Source organism: Lissotriton helveticus, chromosome 8 (genome assembly GCF_964261635.1).
Source record: "Lissotriton helveticus chromosome 8, aLisHel1.1, whole genome shotgun sequence".
Taxonomy (NCBI): Eukaryota; Metazoa; Chordata; class Amphibia; order Caudata; family Salamandridae; genus Lissotriton; species Lissotriton helveticus.
Window position 1 is genome coordinate 292,741,899 of NC_136069.1, and position 22,832 is coordinate 292,764,730.

The following is a 22,832-nucleotide window of genomic DNA, read 5'->3' on the forward strand; positions in this document are numbered from 1 at the left end:
TACCCTAGCCCTCACCGGGTCTTTGAATATCTCTGATGTGTAATTGAGAAGGCCCTTAAGCATTGGTAGTGTTCCTGATGTTCTTTGTGTAGCAGGTAGTGTTTCTAATAAGAAATCCTCTATTTGAGGTTCTGCATGTAGCTCTACCTTGTGGTATTTTGCTGCTCTATTAATGAGTTGCGCAAAACCAGTATTATCATCAGGAGGTGAAGGTTTTGACGGATACAATTCAGGGTCGTTATCGTTATCTGACCCTACATTGTACTGTTCCCATGGGTCTGCCTCCTCTGGGATTGTGTCTTCATCATCCCCAGGATGTTCTCCCTCCCCTGTGTCACTTTCTACATCTGTTGTAGGTGTAGATGGTCGTGTGGGAGGAATAGTTGGCCTATTGTGAGGAAGAGGAGAAGAGGGTGTGTCTCTAGGTTGTGGAGAATGGGGGGGAGTTGTATTTGTCCCCATTGTTCTCTTCTTCGGAGGAGTTTTTTCGTCCGACTGTTCATTCTTCCTCTTTTTAGGTAGTTCTGTGACTACCTTGCCAGTTTGTGGATCAATAAACAGAGTCTTTTGTTTAGGATCGGTTTTATATTCCTGTGTCGGTACCGCAGTTTTCGGGTCCGAAAGGTGTTTTTTCTTCTGACTGTCCATTTGTATTTTCGGCACCGAGATTTTATTCGGATCCGATGTTTTCGGCGTCGAGGATGTCCTCGGTGTCGAGGGTGTTTTCGACGTCGAAACGTGTTTCGGTGTCGACATGGACTGTTTCGACTTCGAGCTTTCCTTGACATGGAGCTTCGGTGTCGATGTGGGTCGTTTATCGGAACCACCATGATGGGAGACCGAGTGTTTCGGTTTCGTTGCCGGGCCCGAAGGCGGGGCGTCGGAAACTTTTTTCGGTTGTCTGACCGGGCTCGAGGGCGGGGTCGACACCGTGCGGGGTCTGTTCTTTGGTAAAGGGACGTCGTCACTCACGGTTTGCTGGACGTCGATTTCCTCGACGTCGGACTCGTCCGCTTCTGACCCCGCTTCGTCGTCCTCCTCTTCTGGGTGCTGGTCCTCGAACAGCTCCGGGATTGCTTGTGACTGCATTCTCGATACCTCGTGTCTTCGGGCTCGACGGTTTCTAATCGTCGATTTTGAGGAAAATGCTGCACAGGCCTCACAGTCCCTGGATTCGTGTTCAGGGGACAAGCAGAGGTTGCACACCTCGTGTAGGTCCTTGTGTGGGAACTTAGCACCACACGTTGGACATTTTTTGAATGGAGTCCTTTCCATGGACTCCGGGCTGGACTACGCGAGCTGGTCTTCTCGTAGTCGTCGTTCTTCGAAACGCGTCGAGATGGAAGTGAAGTCGCGTTCGATAACAATACCGTCGAATTGGAAAGGGTTACGCGCCGAATATAACCTTCTTTATCAAAGTCGGTCCGGAGCGCTTCGATCCTCATCCGAACCCGATGGCGGAAAAAAACAATCTAAGGATGGAGCCGATGCCCATGCGCACTAACACCAAGAGGAGGAGTCATCGATGACGACAAAGACTTCTCCAGAAGAAAAACAAGTGCAATCATCCGAGCCCAACACCAGATGGCGATCTATTCATAAATGTACCATCTGCAGCCCATATGCCTCGAACATATATATCCAAAATGACGCGCACCAGTGAGTTAACTTATGTGCTGACTAAATAAGAAAAGTTAAGAGTACCCCGGGTCGGGGTTCATCCAAAATCCCCCTCAGCCCAGAAATTAGGAATGTTGTCATGTTTTAGATTTACCTCTCCTTCTTCCATCCACATAGAAAAATCGGAATTGTCCCATTATCATCATCATTTGCTAGATGTTGGAAGACCCCACCGTGAGTATAAGCACGACTGGACTGGTGTCCGACCAATTAAAAGGAGTAAAGTATTTTTGAAACGAGGTTACCAACAAAAATTGTCTACTATTAGGAAGGAAGGAGAACAAAGAGCTCGACCCCCAAATGAATTAATTGGAATACTGAGAATACGCAACACGCATGAAAAAAAAAAAGTCCTTTTGCCCAAAATAGCTCTGTGTTTGGTCTTAGGTTTTCGTACTTGATGTATGTACTGTCGCGCCCTATCTGGTATCCATGTGTATGTAAACTAGGAATTTATGTTTTCCCTCAGCTTGTGTTTTTACACATAAAACTGACCCGTACTGTTCTATATGTGTGTGCACTGAATAGGCTATTATTATACATGTTTTTCCTCTCTCTCTCTTTATGTTGTACGTGTACTAATAGCCTATTTGTTGCGCACGACGCTCTCTCCCTCTGAGGGCTCCCTTGCTCCCTCTTGAATAAATGACGACACTGTACCTCGCCGGTACAGGTATAATTGGCTTTAGACACGACGGTGTATGAACAAATTGACAGAAACAAAACGATCGTACTTTTGCCATATTACTACCTCTCCTTTCTGTAAAATGATGGAACTTAATTGGCTGAGAAAGAAAGGACAGGTAAGACGACTGATGCCCCCTAATCTGACCCTTGAAAGGGAACTATATGTCAGTGGCTTTTGTTTTAGTGCTTTAGTAACACCACCCCCATCATTCGGATTACCACCGCCCATGGCACAAAAATAGAATGTCCGAAACTTCCCCGTTTTTCCAGAATGGTCGCAGTTCTGTATCAGCCGTCCCAGAAAATCTTAAAGACTGTAGCTGATGACCTTGTTTTTAAAGATACATCGTCTAAAACTGATAAAGGTTCGCCGTTGCTTTCAGAAAAGGAAAAAAATGCTTAACGTATGTCCTTCCCTGGAAAAAGTAGCTGTAAGCCCATTATAATAGCACTTCACACTTTTTATAAATTAGCAGGCCTTGAAGAAAAATATAGCTCAACAGGATTTGTTTTAGAAAAACACGAGTCTCTACTGGAGGAGCCGGTTTGAATTCGATAAACCATGTAATTTTTTAGATATCAGACTTCTTGCCACGTTCGCAAATATAACAGGAATAAACACCAGACAGACATGATGTTTGAAAATAGAAAAATGCTTGCCGACCCGCACTACAGCAATGATGCATGAGTTAACAGCATACACCGAAGTAAGGATTGCTAAGCATCCACCCTATCGTGACCAATAAACGTTTCCCCAACTACTTGGGGTTGGGAGAGAAATTAAAGTGTGTAAACGTCTTCCCCTGCCAGTTCTCTAAGACTTGTTTTTTTGTACTCATTTAAAGATAACATGCAGTCGTCGGAGGAGAGGGGCCGGACGTGACGCACAGCCTGGCTGCAGATCGGGGAATATCTATGACCTCGACCAAGGTGGAGTCACAGAGCAAAGAGTTGCGGGACAAGGCACCATTCTCAACGCGGAAAGTGAAGGAAAGAAGGGCTGTCCAGAAGCCCCTGCATGTTGATGAGCTCGTGCCGAAAGTCCCAGCCCATTGTGCCCGATTGATGGGCCCACTTGCTTGAAATTTCTGCCCTCCTTGGTCCGTCTCAGATCTGATCCCACTCCACCCTCTCTTCCCTCGGCCTCCCAAAGCACGCCCCCATCACCCCCCCCCCCTTTTTTTTTATTATATGGAGTTTTTGAACTTGACTTGGAGAAGAAACACAGCACAAAAGATAGAATAGGGTTTGTCACGAAGGAAGAACGGAATGCGGGTACCCCGCCTAAGGTACCTATGATAGATTAGTTAGGGAACAGGACAAAAACAGGACTGTGGTCCGAGAGCAAAGAATGGCCACACCCTGCAACACGAAATCTGAATTAGAGCTGGACGCATAGCTCCACAGCCGGTGCTCAACAGTGCCAACGAAAGAGGAAGAACAATGAGAGCCTACCAGTGATGGCTCGCTGTAAATAAGACACTGGAAAGACGAACCCTTTTTGAACATTGCCACGCCTTGACTGTCCCTTGTATTAAGTTGGATTCCTCTCCTAACCACTTTGTATTGATTATCACCCAATTGAGCTTTCGAAACCTTACATCGGTCACTTTCAACTGTACATGGGTAACTAAGAAAGCGTTAACTCTGTATCATGATGATTGTAGAACACCAGTCATACACATGAACATGCTGTCTAGTTTTGATCCTCACGGAATCCAGACCTCAAGTAATGTACTTAATAGCCCTTATTCTGCCCGAACATTTTTTGTATGACATCATGTTTGTATTCGAACGAAATCCCCTACATCATCTAAGTAATGTCCCCATCTCCAGGTCTAATGTATGACACAGCTAATGTAATTTTGTATGCACTACCTCCCCGCCCATCACATTGACTACATATGGTTATGTACGATTCTGTCTACATTTATAGCAGAATTATTTCCATCTGCCTGTAATGCATATGGGCTACCAAAGCGAATTGTATAACTAATGTCAGCTTGTACATCCTCACCTATGACATGAACAGGAATGAACTAACTTATGCAAACAAGATTTGAGGAGCTAGCCCCAGTGAAGTCAACGAGAACTGCTCCCTGTCACGATTCTGCCCCATGGTTTACTTCCACACTACGTATAACGCGCCAAGACTGTAAAAAGGCGGAAAGACGCTGGCGTCGTAAATACGATCCAGTGGAGAAAATAAAGTATCGTGATGCCATAAAACATTACCATAAAGATATTGCCGAAGCCAAAAAGGAATACCTTGAGCACAGGATAGATCGAGCGGATAATACGAGCAGGGAACTCTTTAGAATTGTTAAGGAGTTTGTGGATCCTGCTGTAGGTGCCCTCTCACACTCTCATACCGAAGGGTGGATTAGGCAGCTTGCTGACTTTTTCGTCACAAAGATTAAAACTATTCAGGATTCCTTTCCCCCTGTGGACACTTCCGGGGTAGTTGACGATTTCGCCAGCAATGGGCCGGTACCATCTTTAGAGGCAGAACCTGAGCCCACACTATCGGTCTTCCCGCAACTGTCCTGTGCAACATCCCTGGAGCTACTGTCCCGGCTTCAATCCGGCTCACCCCTGGATGCATGATCAGCAAGGTGTTTGGGCAGGGTGGCACCGGCAGTAAACAGCTTGCTGAACCCCCTGCTCAACCTGTCTTTGAGCTCCGGAGTGGTGCCTCGGGATTGGAAACACGCCCTCATTCTGCCGCTGATCAAAAAGCCTCAGTTAGATCCTTTGCTGCTGGCTAACTATAGACCGATCTCCCTCCTCCCTGCTCTGGCGAAGGTGGTTGAGAAGCATGTCCAGCACACACTTACCACCTTTATTGAGAATAACAACATTCTCCATGACTCTCAATCCGGTTTCCGTGCGAATTATAGCACGGAGACGGCCCTCGTGGAGGTGACCGACGCCATCAGGGAGACGCTCGATCGAGGGGGAAAGGCTATGTTGGTCATGCTGGATTTGTCGGCGGCTTTCAACACCGTCCCTCATGTTGGTCTCCTTTTAAGACTCAGGGAGATCGGTCTGCGGGGGACGGTGTTGGATTGGTTTCAATCCTTCTTATCGGGCCGCCGATCTGGGCTCCTCCGTTCTCCGCTGAAATGCCATCGCTAGAGGTTGGGGTTCCCCAAGGGTCCATTCTGAGCCCCACCATATTTAACATCTATATGGCCCCTCTGGCGGTGGTAGCGGAGGCTTACGGGGCCCGGGTCATCTCATACGCTGATGACACCCAGCTTTTGTTCACATGCAGCAAAGGAGAGGCTTTTGACGGCGACAGGATCAAAGACTGTCTGAGTGCAGTCTTTGCGTGGTTTCAACGCCACAGCCTGAAATGCAACTCGGATAAGTCTGAGTTGCTTTTCTTTGGCTGTGCCCCCGATCCGGGCTGGAAGTCCTGGTGGCCCCAGGATATGTTCCCCCCTGAGAAATCATCTTCCCAAGTGAAAAATCTTGGAGTGGTGTTTGACGATGACCTCTCCTTCCGCCCCCATATTATGGGGATTTCCGGGAAATGCTTCGGCATCCTCAAGATGCTGAGGAAGTTTCTTCCTCTGCTCTCCCTACAATATCGGAAGACAGTAGTTCAGGCGCTAGTGGGATCCAGGTTAGATTACGCTAATGCGCTTTTTGCGGGTCTGCCTGGGTACCTCCTGGCCAGACTGCAAATTGTCCAAAATTCGGCGGCCAGAGCTATTTTCGGCCTGCCTAGGAGAGCCAGCGCTCAACTGCTTCTGAATAGGTTGCATTGGTTGCCTATTTCCAAAGGATCAGGTTTAAAATCCTCACGCTGGCCTTCAAAGCCCTGCACTCTGTCGGTCCTAATTATATTAGAAAGCGGATTGCTTTCTATGTGCCGCGGAGGATGTTGCGGTCAGCCGATTTGGCCAAATTGGAGGTGCCTACTGCCAAACGAGTCCGGATGGGAGGACGGTCCTTTCAATTTGTGGCAGCTCGCTTTTGGAACGAGCTCCCTCTCTCCCTCCGCAAAGCTAAGAGTCTTTTGGCTTTTAGGAAAGAGCTGAAGACCATGCTCTTTTCCGCGTAATCTCTGTGACCGCGGCGCTGCTGCCTTTGTGTTTTTAGGTTTCAGGTCTCTTTGCCTAAGCGCCGGGACACCCCTTTGGGTAGCCGTGCGCTCTAAAAGTACGGCCTTAACATAACATAACATAACATGATAAAAACTGGGGACTGTGGAAAATGACTAAAATCAGGTATACATAAGCGGCGTTCATTTATGTTCACCACAGCCACTGTTGAAAGTAAAGTGAAAATCGCGAAACAGTGGCCACGCCATCTTGTCCCTTTTAGGCCCCATCATGCACGTAGGTGGCAGCCATTTTGTGTGTCATGACCTCTCTGCCCACTGCCAATAGCCTGCCCGTCTCTCTCCCTCACTCCCCGGCCTCGCAAGCATTCCCCCGCGCCCTGATAGCCCCCGATCTCTCCTGCTTGGGCCATAAACGCACCTCCAGCGCGACCCTGTCTCCGAGCCACATCCCGTGCTGAACCCCCTCGCTCTTTTATCTCATTCATAGAACAGGCCCTTTTGATAACCTCTCCCTCCTCGTCCATTGTCCGAACCGTTCCCAGGCCACCACCTAGCCTTGCAGCTGCAGTTTATTGCCTCTACAGTAGGAACTCACCCCACATCAAAGGAGCGGGGGTTAATCAATACCCTCACACCTCCAGATCCGACCGATCGCCCACTTTCCCGTTCCCAGCGGAATGTCCAGCTGCGCGATAACCACCACATGCTGAGATCGGGGTGGGAACTCTACTGTAGATGTGTGTGGGAACGGGCCTGGACCGGGGATTCCGAGGATGTCTTTTCTGGCCTTCAAAGAAACATTATGGATGCAATGTATGTAATAAAGCCATAAACCTGTGTATAAGAGGCCAGGCCTCAGAGATGCGGTTAGAGCACCTCGAGAAGATACCCTGTTGTCTGATTTGACGTGTTCTGCTCCGTCGGAATAAACTCCTGTTTCTTGCCTTCCTGTCTCCAGCGCCTGCCTCTTTGTTTGGTAATATTGAATGGTATGAGAGGCGGCTATCGCCGGGCAAACCTTGAAAAGGGGTTATCGAGCTGACCTTTGCGCCCTTTTTTACATCGGCGCCGGGGACTCTTTCTCAGAGGATCCGTTAGGCCTGTGAGTACTCGCGGACGCCAGGTGTTTTGGCGTCGGCGCTTTCGGGGCCTTGCCCTCGTTTTTTCGAGACTTAGAGTCTCTCGGGTTCTTGGGGGCCGCAGAGTCTCCTACCTTATCAGAAGTCTTCGTGTAATCGGTCTCTACGACCGTGTAGCTGTCGTCTTCGGCGGCAGCGTTGTCCTCTTCCTCGGAAGACATCCCCAGATCGTAGAGGGACGGAGTCGGGGCCTTCCCCTGCAGGGTGGCGTGCGCTACCCTCTGTCTCTCTCTCACACGAAGGGTCTTCGGGGCGAAGGCGGAGCAGGCGTTGCAGTCCTCGCTTTCGTGATTTACCGGTAGACAAAGGTTGCATACCGGGTGCTGGTCCTTCTGCGCGAACTTGTGGTGGCAGTTACGGCAGAACTTGAACGGCTTGTTGTCCATCATCGAGCGCTCAGGGCCTCCCTGGTCGCGTGTTCGTCGAAGATCTCAATGAATTCTCCTTCTCCTTTGCTGACTCCTCGTCGATGAAGTCTCCTGGAGTCTTCAGATGCCTTTTCTTTGCAATTTCTGTATTTTTCTTTCTTCTTTCTCCAAAAATGTCTGGAGCCCAAACGGGAACGATCCAGACCCGACCGCGGAAAAAAAAGAATCTGAAGATGGCGCCCAAGAGTGGGAGCTTCCGCAGGAAGCATGCCGACGTCACCGGAAATGCACCTAAGGAGGTGTGACGCCGACGCCCACCTGGGCTACAAAAAAAACAAAAAAAAAACCAAACAAACAAACAAACAAAAAGACTACGAATCCGGACCCAACCACAAGACCGCAGAATAATGCACAGCATAGTGAATCCAGAAAGATTCACGCTGCAAAACTTATAGTTGAGTGAAAGGTGGCGTATTTGGGCGCAGCAATATGCCCATTGTTTCTCAGTAGGGGGTGGAGTTAGATCTCTGCTCCACTATTCAAACGACGAGGGAGTCGTGACCGGCGAAGTACGCTGTGTTGCGTTGTATATATGCCTGTAAGGTGTTTCTTGGGTGACGGCTGGGTCAGGATGTTCTCAAGTACGTCTAATGACGCAAGTGCCGATGGAAAGGTATAGTGTATTCAGCTACAATGAGCTCTTAATTGGTAATATAAAAACCATTCTAGGACAGGAGTCTGAGAATCCATAGGGCTGTACTGATTATTCAGGAATGCATTGTCTGGATAGAGGTCATTGAACGGGTCTAGTCCCATCTGACGTGCACAATGAATAGAGCTAGTATTCTGCATGATCAGAATGCTGGGGTGGTGGGCGAGATGTATGGATGGAGATTATAATAATGGCAGCTTTGCGCTGCGCTGGAGACCCTCCCACGCCCAGCACAGCGTCTCCAGTGTATTCATTTCTTCCCTCTGTCTTTTGTATGTAGCGTAAAGTGCTGCTGATAATGGCATGGGTGAGGCAACGTCTTTTTCAATCGCAACGAGAGGCTGGAATGGAGTGGGGTGCACCCAGGTACTGCGCCTGTGCACTTGGAACTCAATATCCGGAGCACCGAGTCCCCCCTGCTCGAGCGACAGTGTCAGCACCTCCCAGGAGATGCGAGGTTGTTCTCCGGACCTAGTGTGAGTGAGAAGGAACCTAGTGTGAGTGAGAAGGAGAGAGCACAATTGTCGGAAAAAGTCTTGTGTGAGGATGAGGGGTATTTTAACAAACAAATACATGAGTTTGGGCAAGAACATCATTTTGCAAAAGCAATTCTGCCAGCGAAGGACAGCGGCATTCTGGCCCAGATTGCTATTTTGGTCTTGAGCCAAGCTATCAGTCTGCCATAGTTCAGGCGCCATATTTCTTGTAGGTTCCTACTGAGCCCAATTCCCAGAAATGTTACTGCGCCATCTGCCCAGGTCAGGTGGAAGTCCAGCACAAGCGTTATAGGGGCTGCCGTCAGGGCAAGGAGTTGATTTGGCCCAGTTTACCTGTATGTCTGAAATGCCACCAAACAGCAGGATCACCCGTAGTACAGTTTTAAGGTTAGATTCCGGGTCACATATATAGTGGTGTCGTCAACGTACATCGATATTCCCTGTCTGAGAATCCCTGTCCCTTTGCCGTGTGATGTGGTCTCAACCTGGCTGCAAGAGGCTCCATCGCGATTGATAACAGCCGGGGTTAAAGAGGGCATCCCTGCCTAGTGCAGTGGGACACAGGAAACAAGACTTAAATTAAATCATTTAACTTGAGCCTGGCTGTGGGGTGTGAGTAAAGTAGTTGTATAGGTTTTTAAAAATTACCACTTAAGCCAATTCTGGCTAGTATGGTAAAAAGAAATGGCTAATCCAAGGATTCTAACCCCTTGGTGGTGTCCAGAAACTCCTCCAAGGGAGATAGATCTGGGTTTATTTGGTATACTACTGAGAAAAAGGTGTGCAAATTATGAGCGGTAGAGCGCCCAGGTATAAACCCAGATTGGTCCGGTCTGGCAATAGTAGGGAGAAGCGGTTGCAGTCTGTCTGCGATCAGTTTGGCAAGTATCTTTGCGTCAATATTTATCAGAGACAAAGGGCGGTAAGCGTCACATATATTGGCTTGTTTCCCCGGTTTTTGAATCGTAATGATCACTGATTTGCACATTGTAGGGGGAAGGGAGCCACTGTCAAGTGATTCCTGATAGACTGCGAATAAGTGAGGGGCCAGTTCTTCAAGTCCATCAAGACCAGGAGCCTTATCACCCGGCAAACCTCTAATTACTCGAATAATGTCTTCTGCTGAGAAGGGTTCATTAAGGTATTCTCGATGGGCATCGCGCAACCAGACTAGCTCTATGCAATCCAGATAGTCCTGCTGTTCAGGGTACGGAATGAATGCTTGGCGGTGTATAGGGTTGTATAAAGCTCCTTCATTCTCCCCAGAGTGGCGGCCTGACCCCAAATTGGATTAGAGTCAGCATCTAAAAGTTCAGCTATATATGAGGAAGCATATTGACGTTTAAGTGAGCTTGCCAAGGCCCTGTCTGGGCGGTGCCCCTCCCTGTATCTACGGGCATGTGCGTTTTTGCCCAGGAAGTGTGTCTCATGAACCGCATCCGCTTCATACTCTGATAACTTTTCCCTGATAGTAGCTAAATGTGCAGGGATACCTGTGTGGTAGTATAATAGTTCTTTTTGGTGCGTCTCTCCTTCCAGTTTCTCCATGGTGGACCTGATCGATTTTAAGACCCCGGACTGTTTAGCTATGCACGTCCCTCTTATGTCAACTTTAAAAGCTTCCCACAGCGTGGAGGGTGAATGAACCGATTTTTCGTTTTTAGCGAAATACTGCTGGAGTTCCTCGCGTACCTCTTCCCTAAAAGCCGTGTCCGATAAGGCGTGCGGCAGTAGACGCCAGCTAAAGGCTCGCAGTAGTGACAGCAGTATAATCCAGGTGAACAACACCGGGGCGTGATCGGACAGGGTGCGGGGTAAATGTTTGATGGCAGTGGTCCAGGCGGCTACATAGATCTATTTTTTTTATAAATCTTTTTATTAAACAATCTGTTTAGACATAGTATCATGACTCAAACTGACAGTTAACATATGGGAGGAATTCATTCAATAACAGTGATAATCTCATTAGCAACAGGAACAGAGTAATGATGGATCTCGGGACACAGCATTTAAGGTGAGGGCAAATCTTCAGATAAGGAATTGAGCAGCGGACTACATATCACTCTCCGGTATGTGTTCCATGCCCCCCAGACACGAGACCATTTCTTTGGGCAGCCCCTCGCAAGATACACTTTTCTCGGAAAATACACCAGTCCATATGCTTCTTCTATTCCGCTGCGGTTAGTGGGTTGGCGGCTCCCCACAACTGGGCGATATTTCTTTTTGCCACCATGAGACCCAGATCTTACCCGCTCTGCTCAGGTCCGTGGGCTCCCATACTTTCAATGGGCACCTTTTCATTTCAGGACGGATATCTGAAGTCAACACTTCGCTAAGAACAGAATGGATTTGGAGCCAGTACACCTGAATAAGATCACACTCCCATAGAATATGCATGAACGTGCCCTCACTGCCACACGGTCGCCTGCAATCCCCTCCCCCCGTGTCCTCCCCAGGCAGACCAAGCATGGTCCAGTAACATACACCCTATGTAATATTTTGAGCTGAACGAGGCATAGTCTAGCCGAGATTGCGACCGCTCGTGGGGAGGCCAGCGCCTCTTGCCATTCCTCTTCATCGAGTTCAAGGCCATCTCGTTCCCACTTCACCCGGGTACTATGGAGGGGGTCTATGGTGTTGTTAATCAGTTTTTTTATGTGAGAGAGATTGCCTTCTCTGGCAAGTATCCGTCAAGCAACTGATCTTCAAGGGGTGAGGAATGTGAGAGGGAGGAACCTTTAGTGAGACAGGACTGTAGCGCGTGTCAGACTTTGAGTTATCGAAAGTACTCTGGGTTGATGAGTTAGTGTTTTTGTTGCAGGAAAGCAAATGTCACCACGTCCCCTTTAACCCTCACATCTCTGACGTTTGAGATCCCAATAAGGTGCCATTTGTCGAATCCTTTCGACTTCCACAGATCTCCAAGCGTCCCTGAATACCAGAGAGGAGTCGCCAACGTCAGTTCTCGCTCCCATCCTAGACTCTTGGCTGCTGCATGCCAGACATGCACTGAATATTTGGTAGGTCCAGTGAGGGGGAATCGCCGTGGTCTGGAGCAAAGGGCTCTGAAGGACTTAATGGTCCACTGCATAGCCTGGGTCATCTATGCAGCGGTATGTAGCATGGTTTATGGCCGCAAGATGAGCCGCCCAATAGTACTTCTTAAGATCTGGGAGGCTGATACCACACACCCCTCCCCCCCCCCCCCCCCCCCACCGTCATATCAGCCAAGAGTGAGTTTGGTCAGTGCTATTTGAGGTTTCCAGTCCCACAGCAGGTCTGCAGTCCCTCAATTTCCCTGAAGTAGCATGGAGGCATCGGGTGGGAGTAGTTTTGCAGCACAGAGGAAGCGAGGCAAAGAAATAATTTGAAATAGTGCTGCCCTGCCCAAGAGTGAGAGGAAGCGCCTTCTAGGCTGTTATGTCCCGTTTCAATAGTTGTAATGGCGGGAGCAAGTTGCGATCGTAGCGGAGTTGTGGGTTGGAGGTCATGAAATCCCCAAGTATTTAAAACCTGTCGTGGTAATTAGGATAGGGCATCCCCTAGGCACGAATGGTGGGTCCCCGTTAAGGACGTTTATGATGGATTTACCCCAATTTATGGAGTATCCAGAGAATCTGCTGAAGCTTGCGAAAATATCAAACACCCCAATCAACAATGCTCTTGGAGAGGCTAGAAATAGGAGGATGTAGTCCGCATAAAGCAAGATGCGGTTTTCCCATGTGTTTGCCCATCGCAGGCCGCGTATAACTGGATCCCTATGAACCCAGGCCACTAGGGGCTCCATGGCAAGGGCAAAAAGGAGTGGGGACAGCGGGCAACCCTGACGGGTCCCCAGACCCAGCATAAACACCTCCGATTTTTTTGTTGTTCACCACAACTTGTGCCAGGAGCTCCGAATAGAGGAGCCTGACCCAGTGAATAAGCCCACGCCTGAACCCCAGCTTCTCCAGAACGGCAAAAAAGATAAGGCCATTCGATAGTAGTGAACGCCGTGGATGCGTCCAGCGAGACTGATTGCCGGCTCTTGTATCATGGTCAGGCTTCCCATCAACCTGTGCAATCTTCGGAGATTCAGTGCTGTATTGCGCTGGGGCATAAAACCTGACTGATCTGGATGCACTATTCCGCTGATCATTTTAACAAGATGATTGGCAAGGAGCTTAGCGAGAATTTTAGGCTCCGCACGGAGGAGAGATATGGGCCTATACGAGGCGCAATCCGTTTTAGGCTTGCCCTCCTTGTGAATGGTGATGAGCGTTGCCACCCTCTGATCCAGCGGGAGTGTCCCCTGCTTCTTGCTATCAGTGAACATATTCTGCAGGTGGGGGGCTAGGTTCTATGGGGCTAGTTTATAGAGCTCGATTGGAAGGCCATTAGGGCCCAGCACCTTGCCTGACTGTAGACTTCTAATCTCTAGTGCGATTTCGTCATTGGTAAATTAACTGTCCAACATCTTCCGATCAGGAGCCGGTAGGAAGGACAATATCTCTGAGGAGGGACCGTGAATCTTCTTCAGTATAGGATGTGTGAGCGCGATAGATGTCGCTAAAGTGTGCAGCAAATGTATCAGCAATGGTCTGGGGATCTGTAATGAATTGACCATCTTTGTCTATTAGCTCCGGCACCAACCTAATCGCCAGTTCTTTCTTATCCAGCCATGCTACGAGTTTTCCTGCCTTATCCCCAAGGTCCTATACTTTTCGCCGTCTCCCTCTCAGACGACCTGGTCCTGTCTGACTATTGCCTTATATTCATCCCTTTTGAGTTGCAAGATATGTAGTTTTTCTTGCGTAACTTTGTCTCCCCGCAGGGCCTTGCGCACATGGATTTATAGGGGCTGTCCTGCCCATCCCACCTCGACCCAACACCAGGTGAGCCCATATTGGGGAATGGTCCGAGATACCTCTTGCCATGGGCCTGACCTCATGGATGTGGGTGATCTGGGATGCCGGGACACTAAGGTAGTCTATCCGAGAAAGGCTATTATGTGCCCCGGAGTGGAACGTGTGCTGTACACTATATGGGTGGTATGCCCTCCATGCATCCGTGAGGCCCAGAGTCCCCAGGAAGTCAGGCAACCATCTGGCTGATGTCCCAGTGTTCCGTGGGGGATAGCGGTCCAGCGTGCCGGAGACCACAGAGTTAAAGTCCCCTCACATCAGTTTAGACCCTCCGGAAGTGAGAGCAGTATAGCTCCCAAGTCTTTGAATGTATGGTTTTGAAGGCTTGGGGCAACGTAGATGGACATGTATGTGAGCATGAGACCCTCCTATTGCCCCATGATGCTAATATATCTCCCCAGGTCATCTGACCAAGTAGATTGGGCCACAAAGGGAAAGGAGTTTTTGTCATTATTCCCACCCCCCTTGAACCAGAGGTGAAGCCTGCCTGGGCTACCGGTATATAGCCCTACCTGTTTAGTGCCTTGCAGGAATTTCCAACCAAGTGTGTCTCCTGGAGAAGGATGACGTCCGGGGCGTGTCTCCTGATGTACCTCAAGACCACATTGCGCTTCACCCTATCCCCCAGCCCACTGATGTTTCAGCTCAATATTATGACGCTACTACCGCCTTGTGCACTCATGGAAATGGGTGTAGGTTAGTAATTCCTCCTGCAACATACAATCTGTTCGTACCGATTCAGTAAAAACATAACAAAACTTCTTCATCCAATCCCAAAAAAACCATTCCCTGCTCCCCTGCACTCTGGGCCATGAACCGCCCATAAACTCGAACTATGCAGAGTGCCTGTCGCCCAACTTGTGAAATAAAAGTAGAAATGAGGGGGGTGATTAAGGTGTCCAATCACCCCCTCTCACCCTATGCAGTTAACAGTGAGCAGCCCCCATACAGGGCCAAGTCCAAAAGAATTATGTCCCCATCAGGTATGTGGGAATCCCATGAGGACATCAGTAGCATCCTTTCCATGGTACCTGTGTCACCCGCCGACGCGGGGAAATTTAGTTGAGAAGGTGGCTCTTGCTGCACCCTGGAAAGGAGACGTGTCAAACATGGGCAGGGTCACTCGTTTCTCAACAGGAGTTATTCTCTTTTGCTCCTCGCCACCCCCCCCCCCCAAACCTCTCCGCCGCTGATTCCGGAGTGTCGAAGAACCAGGCCCTGCCTTCAGCTTTAACTCGGATCCGTGCCAGGAACAGCATGGCATATTTCACTCCTTTGTCACAGAACGTCTTTTTAGTTTCAAATGTGTTTTTATTGATTTTACCAATAAAAGTAACAATAGACATCGTGACATGTTGCAGAGGCATTTGGCATATACTGCTGGCGGGACAGACAAGCATGTCTTCCCTGAGAATGAAAGGCGAAGCGAGGTGCATATACCAAGAAGAAAGTACGATGTCACGGAGGCAGATGTTAAGCAATGCAAGGAGGCAGGACAATAAAAATAACAACCAAACCCTTCTGAGCAACCCAAACCCAACCCCCCCCCACCCCAACCAGTGTGCCATATGTCAAAATAAAGTCTACGAGTGGGCCGATGAAGAGTGGTGCGACTAGCCAGTGAGTCACCGAGAGTCATGCGTGGTATCAGTGAGGCGTAGAACCCGGAGATATTTAGGACATGTGATTTCATTGAATTCTTTGGACAAGAGGGACAACAACGGGAGCCATGTTTTTTGAAATGCAGTGGTGGAGTTTGTGAGTGTAGCTTGTATGCGTTCCATCCCAAGGGTAAACCAGAGCTTATTTAACCACACTGTGTGTGTGGGCCTCGTCTTCGAGCCCCACAACGATAAGATGTGTTGCGTGGCTGCCTGCATGGCGATTCCCATTTGACGACCCCGCAGTGATTTCAAAGGAAAGTTGAGTGCATTGGGGAATCCCAGTATGGCATATGCCGGGAATCGTGGAATTTCAGTTGCAAGGGTGGAGTCAATGTCGTTTAGTATCGCTTCCCAATAGCTTCGGACCTCTCGGCAGGAGATGGGTTAAAGTGCCTCGCTCCCCACAGTCCCTCCAACAATACTCGCTGCGGGATGGATTTCCTTTGTGAAGTCGGGCTGGGGTAAGGTGCCAGTACATTGCCAACTTCACTGCTGTTTCCTTTGCCGCTGTGTTGCGTGTGGTGTGTGAAGCCCTGTAGTACACGTCTCTCCATTCCCTAGATGTTAACGTCCTGCCTAATTCAGCCTCCCAGTGCCTCTGACCCGGTGTTTTATCCGGATTGTGTGGTGGTGTGAGCATCTTGTAGATATATGAAATGAGGTGTTTATCTGTGTCTTTGGTTAGCAACCATTTCTCAAAGGTTGTCATTGGGCGGCCCACCATGGTGGCGGTGGCCGGGTCAGCGAGCCAATGTCTAAGTTGGAAATATTGGAAAAGGTGAGGAGTCTCCAGTTCGTACCCTCGTTTGATTTCTGAGAGGGGAAGAAAGCCTCGCAGATCAAAAAGGTGACCGGCCGAGCGGCACTCAGTGCCACGCCATTGTGAGAATGCGTGTGGGTCATTGCCCGGAGGGAATTCCGGGTTATCCAATATGGGGGTGAACGGAGAGGGGAATGTCGTCAAGCCTCTTTTAAGAGCGACCCTGTCCCAGACTTGCATAAGTGTGCGGGTAATAGGCGATTTTAGTGGGTATCGTGGGCGATGTTGCCGGGCGAGAAACGGAACCCTCCAGAGCGGTGTCTGAGCCATGGCCCTATCCTGGAAGAGCCACCTCTTCTCTGACTCCGGTCTGTACCACTCCACCAGGTAGCGGAGCTGAGATGCCTGGAAGTATTGCAGCAGATTGGGAACGCCGAGGCCTCCTTCGTCCATACTTTTATACGCCAGCTGTTTATGAATACATGCGCGTTTCCCTTCCCATATGAATCGGTGGATAGCGGCCTGCAATTCATTCAGGGTGCCCGCTGGGGGTGCGACAGGTAGGGTCTGAAATATATAAAGGATCCGTGGCAGAACAGACATTTTCACCGCCGCAACCCTCCCCAGTAAAGAGAGCGGTTGTTTTGACCAGCGCGTGAGGTCTTTCCGGATCTTGCCGGCAAGGGATTTGTAATTGGTTGTTACCGTCGACTCCGTGGATGAGGCAAGGGTGATCCCCAGATATGGGACCAGAGTGGCAAGCTGAAGACCACTCCCTTGTGCCATGGCAGAGTCGTTAGATTGCGCATTTTTGCCTAATGGTAATGTCAGAGACTTCCCTCTGTTAATGCGGAATCCCGAGACAGAGCCGAATTAATCAAGTTCCTCCATAAAGGCGGGAATGGAGCGGGCATTGCAGTCAAGGGCCGCTATTACATCGTCTGCGTAGAGGCTTATCGTGTGGGGTTCGTGTCCAAAGGTGATACCTCGGATGTCCGGATTGTCCCGGACCTTCTGTGCTAGGGGCTCTATATAGAGGGCGAACAGGAGAGGGGAGAGGGACAGGAGAGGGGACACCCCTGTCTCGTGCCGCGCTGGATTTGAAATGAGTCCGAGCGTAAGCCGCCTAGCCGGACCCTGGCCTGTGGATGATGATAGCAGCATGCAATCCACGAACGAAAGCGATCACCCAGCCCAAAACGCCTCAGAACCTGTTGTAAATAGGTCCATTCCACGCGATCGAACGCCTTCTCAGCGTCAATAGCAAGCAGCGCGGAGTGAGAGCCCTGAAAGTGGGCTTTGTCAATCAGATGGAGTACTCGTTTAGTTTTGTCACTACATTGTCTATTGGGCACAAAACCCGACAGGTCAGGCTCCAAGATCCCGGGTAGGCAGGGGCCAAGACGTGCAGCAAGGATGCCGGTAAAGAGTTTGAGGTCGAGGTTCAGTAATGAAATAGGGCGGAAAGCACAGCAGTGTGTGGGGTTTTTACCCGGCTTAGGCAAGACCACTACCTCGGCAGCAAGCATGTCCGGGGGGATGGCACCAGTGCCCTCAAACGAATTGAACAGTCGGGTAAGCACTGAGGCTATCAGCTGGCTGAAGGTTTTGTAGAATCCCGCCGAAACCCATCCGGCCCGAGGGACTTGAGTGGGCGTAAGCGGGATATGGCTGCCAGCACCTCATCCTGGCGAATGGGAGCATCCAAGGCGTCCGCGTTTGCCTTGGAGAACTCCGTGATAGCTGTGGTGTCCAAGTACGCGTCAATTGCCTCAGGGGACGTCTCCTCTGCCCCGTACAGCGAGGCATAGTAAGATCGGAATGCTTCCGCCACCTGAGTATCTTCCGTGAGAACCGCTCCGGTGTCGTCAATGAGGCCGGTGATCTTAGCGCGTTGGGTCTAAGCCCTCAGGGCACTGGCTAATAAGCGACCCGTTCTGTTGCCTCCGACATAATAGGTATGTCGAAGGCGGAGGCCGCGAATTCGGCCCTGTCCGTATCAAGACTAGCGAGTTGGGCTCTAGCTGTTTTCAGTTGCCTCCAAACGCGTGGAGCGCAGGTGCGACTGTGGACCCTTTCCAGTTCCGCGACACGCGCTGCAAGGTCATCTCGTTTGGCCTTACGGTCTTTGGCCTCCGCAGCTGCATTTTGTTCGCCACGAGTGACAGATTTCAAAGCTCCCCAGAGAGCCGTCATGGAGATCCCTGGTGTATCGTTAGTAGCTAAATAGTCAGTGATGCATTCTTTGATTCTTTTAGTGACCTCTGGTCGCTGCAATAGGGTTTCGCGCAGGCACCACGAGCCCCGGGGGCGAGTAGGCATGTGGAGGTGGAGCGATAGTTCTACCGCGTCGTGGTCGGAAACGGCCGCAGGAATTATGTTAACCTCCTCAAGGAGTTTGAGCAGCTCAGAGGAGCTCAGGAAATGGTCGAGCCTAGCGTACGTGCGGTGCACGTGTGAGGAAAAGGTGAACAGTGACGCAGTCGGGTGTTTAGACCTCCACAGGTCTACCAGACCCCTCTCCCTCAGCCATGCAAGTCCGGCCGTCGAGACCGCACCAACATCTCCATATCGGTGTCCCGATCTGTCGGCCTGCGTGTCCATAACAAGGTTAAAATCCCCTCCCAGGAGTAAAAGTGAGTTAGAGGATCGAAGCGCCTCTGAAGTAGCGCCTTTCAGGAAAGCTTCCTGTCCTGTGTTCGGGGCGTAGAGAGAACCAACTGTGAGGTGTGTGTTCCCTAGCTGGAATGTGTACGCTAATAGGCGGCCCTTAATCTCCCCTACTTTGTTTCCCACCCGACCCCTAAAGTGTTTGGAGAGTAGGATTGCCACTTCGGCAGTTTTCGTGGGTAGGGAGGAAAAGAATTGTTGTGGAAAGGCGTGAGAGCGCATTCTATGCCAGTCTTTCGGCAAGAGGTGAGTCTCCTGCAGCAGACAAATATCGGCCCCGGAATTCTCTAAGTAAGAGATGATCGCTCTCCTCTTAATGGGGTTGTTCAACCCTTTCACATTGAGGGTCAGTACTTTTACTGTGGTGTCAGTCATAACCAGATGAACATGTGGTATGGCATAGAGTCAGAGTTATGTGCATATGGTGCATTGGTTCATCAGGACGCGAGCAGTAACCCCCCTTGTGACGGTGCGGATCTCTCCCGGCCTCCCCGTGGGCGGCATTAGACATGGACCGTGACTGGCAGGTGAAGAACATGGCCAATTTATCATCGACAGCGCCTCCGTGACACACTGGTTCCCGCCCGCGATCCCCAAACCCCCCCCCCCTCCGAACAACCAAACCAACAAGCTCTATGCTCAATTGCAGAGTCCCTTGTACCAGAGCAGAATAACACTCCCTCCCCTCCCAACTCCCCCCCCTCCAACCCCAAAATCGAAAGGAAGTATAGTCCCAGTCCTGTTAGTCCGCACAGGGCTGTGGTAGTGTGTCTCATGTGGGTCATCTCCGATGGCGGCCTCTCCGGCCCCCCGCCCGACTCCCTCCCACCGCATGTGCAAAGGCATGTGTTATACGTAATCTCCCAAGCAAAAAAAAAAAAAAAAAAAGTACCAATCACTCAGAGGGAGAAGTCTCCTTGGCCACCTCCGCCACTGCTGTTGCGCGTTCCTGCGTAATGACAGAAGCATCTGGTTTTAGGCGGTGCGACGGGGATCGCTTGTAGCTCACTGTTTGCCAACCGCCCCTGGACGACCCCTGGGATGCTCTCGCTGTAGGCTCCTCATCTTCCTGGTCGAGTCCCAATAGTGTACAGGTGTCCTTAAGCGACCGCATTTGATGTAAACGCCCGTTCCATTTGAATAGGAGTCAAAACGGATGACCCCAGGAGTAGGGGATCTCACTTTGTCGCAGGAAGTCCGTCGCTCTCTTAAATTCCTTACGTTTTTGCAGAGTGATGGCGGAGAGGTCTTGATACAGGGCTATGGGATGTCTTCGATATTGAATAGGTTGGGCTCGCCGGGCTTCTCGGAGAATCCGCTCCTTTAACGGAAAATCAGGTAGGAAGGCCAGAATGTCCGGTGGTAGGGCCGAGGATCGCCGCGGCAGCCCAACTCTGTGCGCCCTGTCGATGCGAACGACACAGTCCACTGACTCCCCCAAGATGTTCCGGAAGAGGGCTTGCAGGTATTCGGTGACATCAGTCCCCTCTGCCTTCTGAGGGACTCCCCGGACCCATATGTTGTTTCGGCGGGAACGGTTTTCAAGGTCCTCCGCGTGGGCCTGGAGGTCCAGCTGTTGGTCTGTGAGTCGTAGGACTTCCTGCTGGAGCTGCTCAATTTCGTTGCTTCTGGTGTGATCAGCCTCCTCAACTGCAGCCACTCGCTCTCCGAGGCCCTCCACATCACGTCGGAGTTCTCGGACTTAGCCTGCTACCTCCTGTTTTAAGGATTTGAAGTCTTCTCTAAGTGAATTGAACAATGTTTCCAGAAAGGATCGGGTGATAGGTATCTGGTCATCTGCCGGTTGCGACGGTGACTTCGCGGTCACCGGGGAGGGCGGGTCTTTGCTGGTCTTAGGCTGGGACTTGGCCATTAGTTCAGGGATCGTCTGGGTCCCTTTCTTCCCCCTCTGGCCCGCCATGTTGTGTGTAGCCCCAGGAGCAGATAGGCGGTGAGTGTTGGGGGCCCATGGCACGGGTAGGAGTACAGCGGCGCTTTGGTTAGGGGCGAGTCGAGTCGGCGCAGGGCAGCTCACCTCCCACGACACCCGGGGCGCAGACAGCCGGCGCGGCCGACTGCCGCCCCGCCAGCTAGAAGTGCCGCGAAGTCGGCCCCCGGTCAGTTAACCATATGTCCTCCACTGGGTCACCATGCAGTGGTGTGTAGTAAGGGCTTGTGAATTGCGACTTCCAGCGGCCCGGCGGCAATGTGCCCTGTCCAGCTCCGCGGGTCTCAAGTGCCGCATGGTCCCGGCCTCTACAGGCAGCCCCACGCCGGGGGCTCGATTGTGCCCCCGAGTTCGATATGGTGCCCACCTCCACTCTTCTCACCTGCGCGTCCACCGATTTAGGTGCGGTCCTCTGTAATGATACTGGCCCCTCAGCGCTGCTCCACTCTCTCTCCGAGTGTATATCGGGTCTGCAGGGCTACAGGCTACCTCAGCGCCGTCCTCGTGGGTCACCGGGGGTCCTCTCAGGCAACCATAAATCCCGTCTCTGGTGCACCATGCAGTATTGAGCAGTGGGGGCCTGTGAATTGCGGCCCCAGGTGCCCAGTGTAATCTCTTATGCAGCGCAGCCTCGGCCCAAGTGCCGTGGGGGGAGCCGCTTCGTACGGTTCGTCTTCGGTGGGGCCCGCCTTGGTTGCGCAGGGTTGCTCCGACCGGCCGCCTCAGTGAGCGTACCGGACCGAGGGGTAGGCCCAGAGCCGGGGCCTCGATTTTCGCGACCTCCGGCCGGACCCTCCGAGCCCGGCCGGGTCGCCGGGACGGCTGGGTTTAGCTCCTTGTCTCCACAGGTCTGGCGGCGGAGAGTGGAGGCCAGATCGCTCCGCCTGTGGTGGTGCTGGCTCCCCCTGTCCGACGTAAGGACTCCGGAGCAGCGGCGGCAGTGCCTTTCAGGTCCCCCGTGGGGCCGCCATGACAGGACGCGGAATAGTGCTCCCTCTCGTTCTCGAGCCTGACCGAGCCCCCTGGCCGATGTCCGCACTCCGGGGATATCACAGCTATGTAGCACTGTCTCTGATGCTGTACCTCGCTGTTTAGGGGAGATTAAGCGAATTCAGCGGTGGTTAGGCGGGATCGGGCAGGGAGCTCCGGAGACCCACGTCCGATCACGCCGCCATCTTCACAGAACGTCTTTTTGACTGCTAGGAAGGACCCTCGCTGTTCCTGAACTGTCTGCGTGAAATCCGGGAAGAAGGATATTTCGGCGTTCTCATAACAGATCGGCCGGGCTACTCTGGCATTTTGTAGAATAACGTCCCGGTCACAAAAGTTCAGTACTCACGCCAACAACGGATGCGGGGGAGCCCGGGGCTTCGGCCGCCCTCCAGGGACCTGGTGTGCTCGTTTGATCACAAAGAACTTGGATAGGCCTTTAGGTTGTAGATGGGTAAGAATAAGTTCCTCCACAAAGAGGTCCGGCATCTGCCCCTCAGCTCGTTCCGGGACCTCAAGGATTCGTACGTTATTACGACAGGTTCATCCTTCGTAATCGTCCAGCTTGCTTTCGGCAGATTTTTGGAAAAGTTGTAGGTCGCGGACCTCAGTCTGAAGTTGCGAAGTGTCCTCCACCAGGCTCTTCGTTGTGACCTCCAGTTGTTTGACTTTTTCATTAATATTTGTGAGGTCTGCCCTAATGAGCATTACTCCCAGAGAGATCGTGTTCATTCTTTG

General features: G+C 51.1%; 1 protein-coding gene across 1 annotated transcript in view; it reads right to left on the bottom strand.

The window, feature by feature from the left end:
* The window catches only part of RDX (radixin), a 596,536-nt gene that overhangs the window by 94,891 nt on the left and 478,813 nt on the right, over nt 1-22,832 (bottom strand). The gene's annotated exons all lie outside the window — the stretch shown is intronic.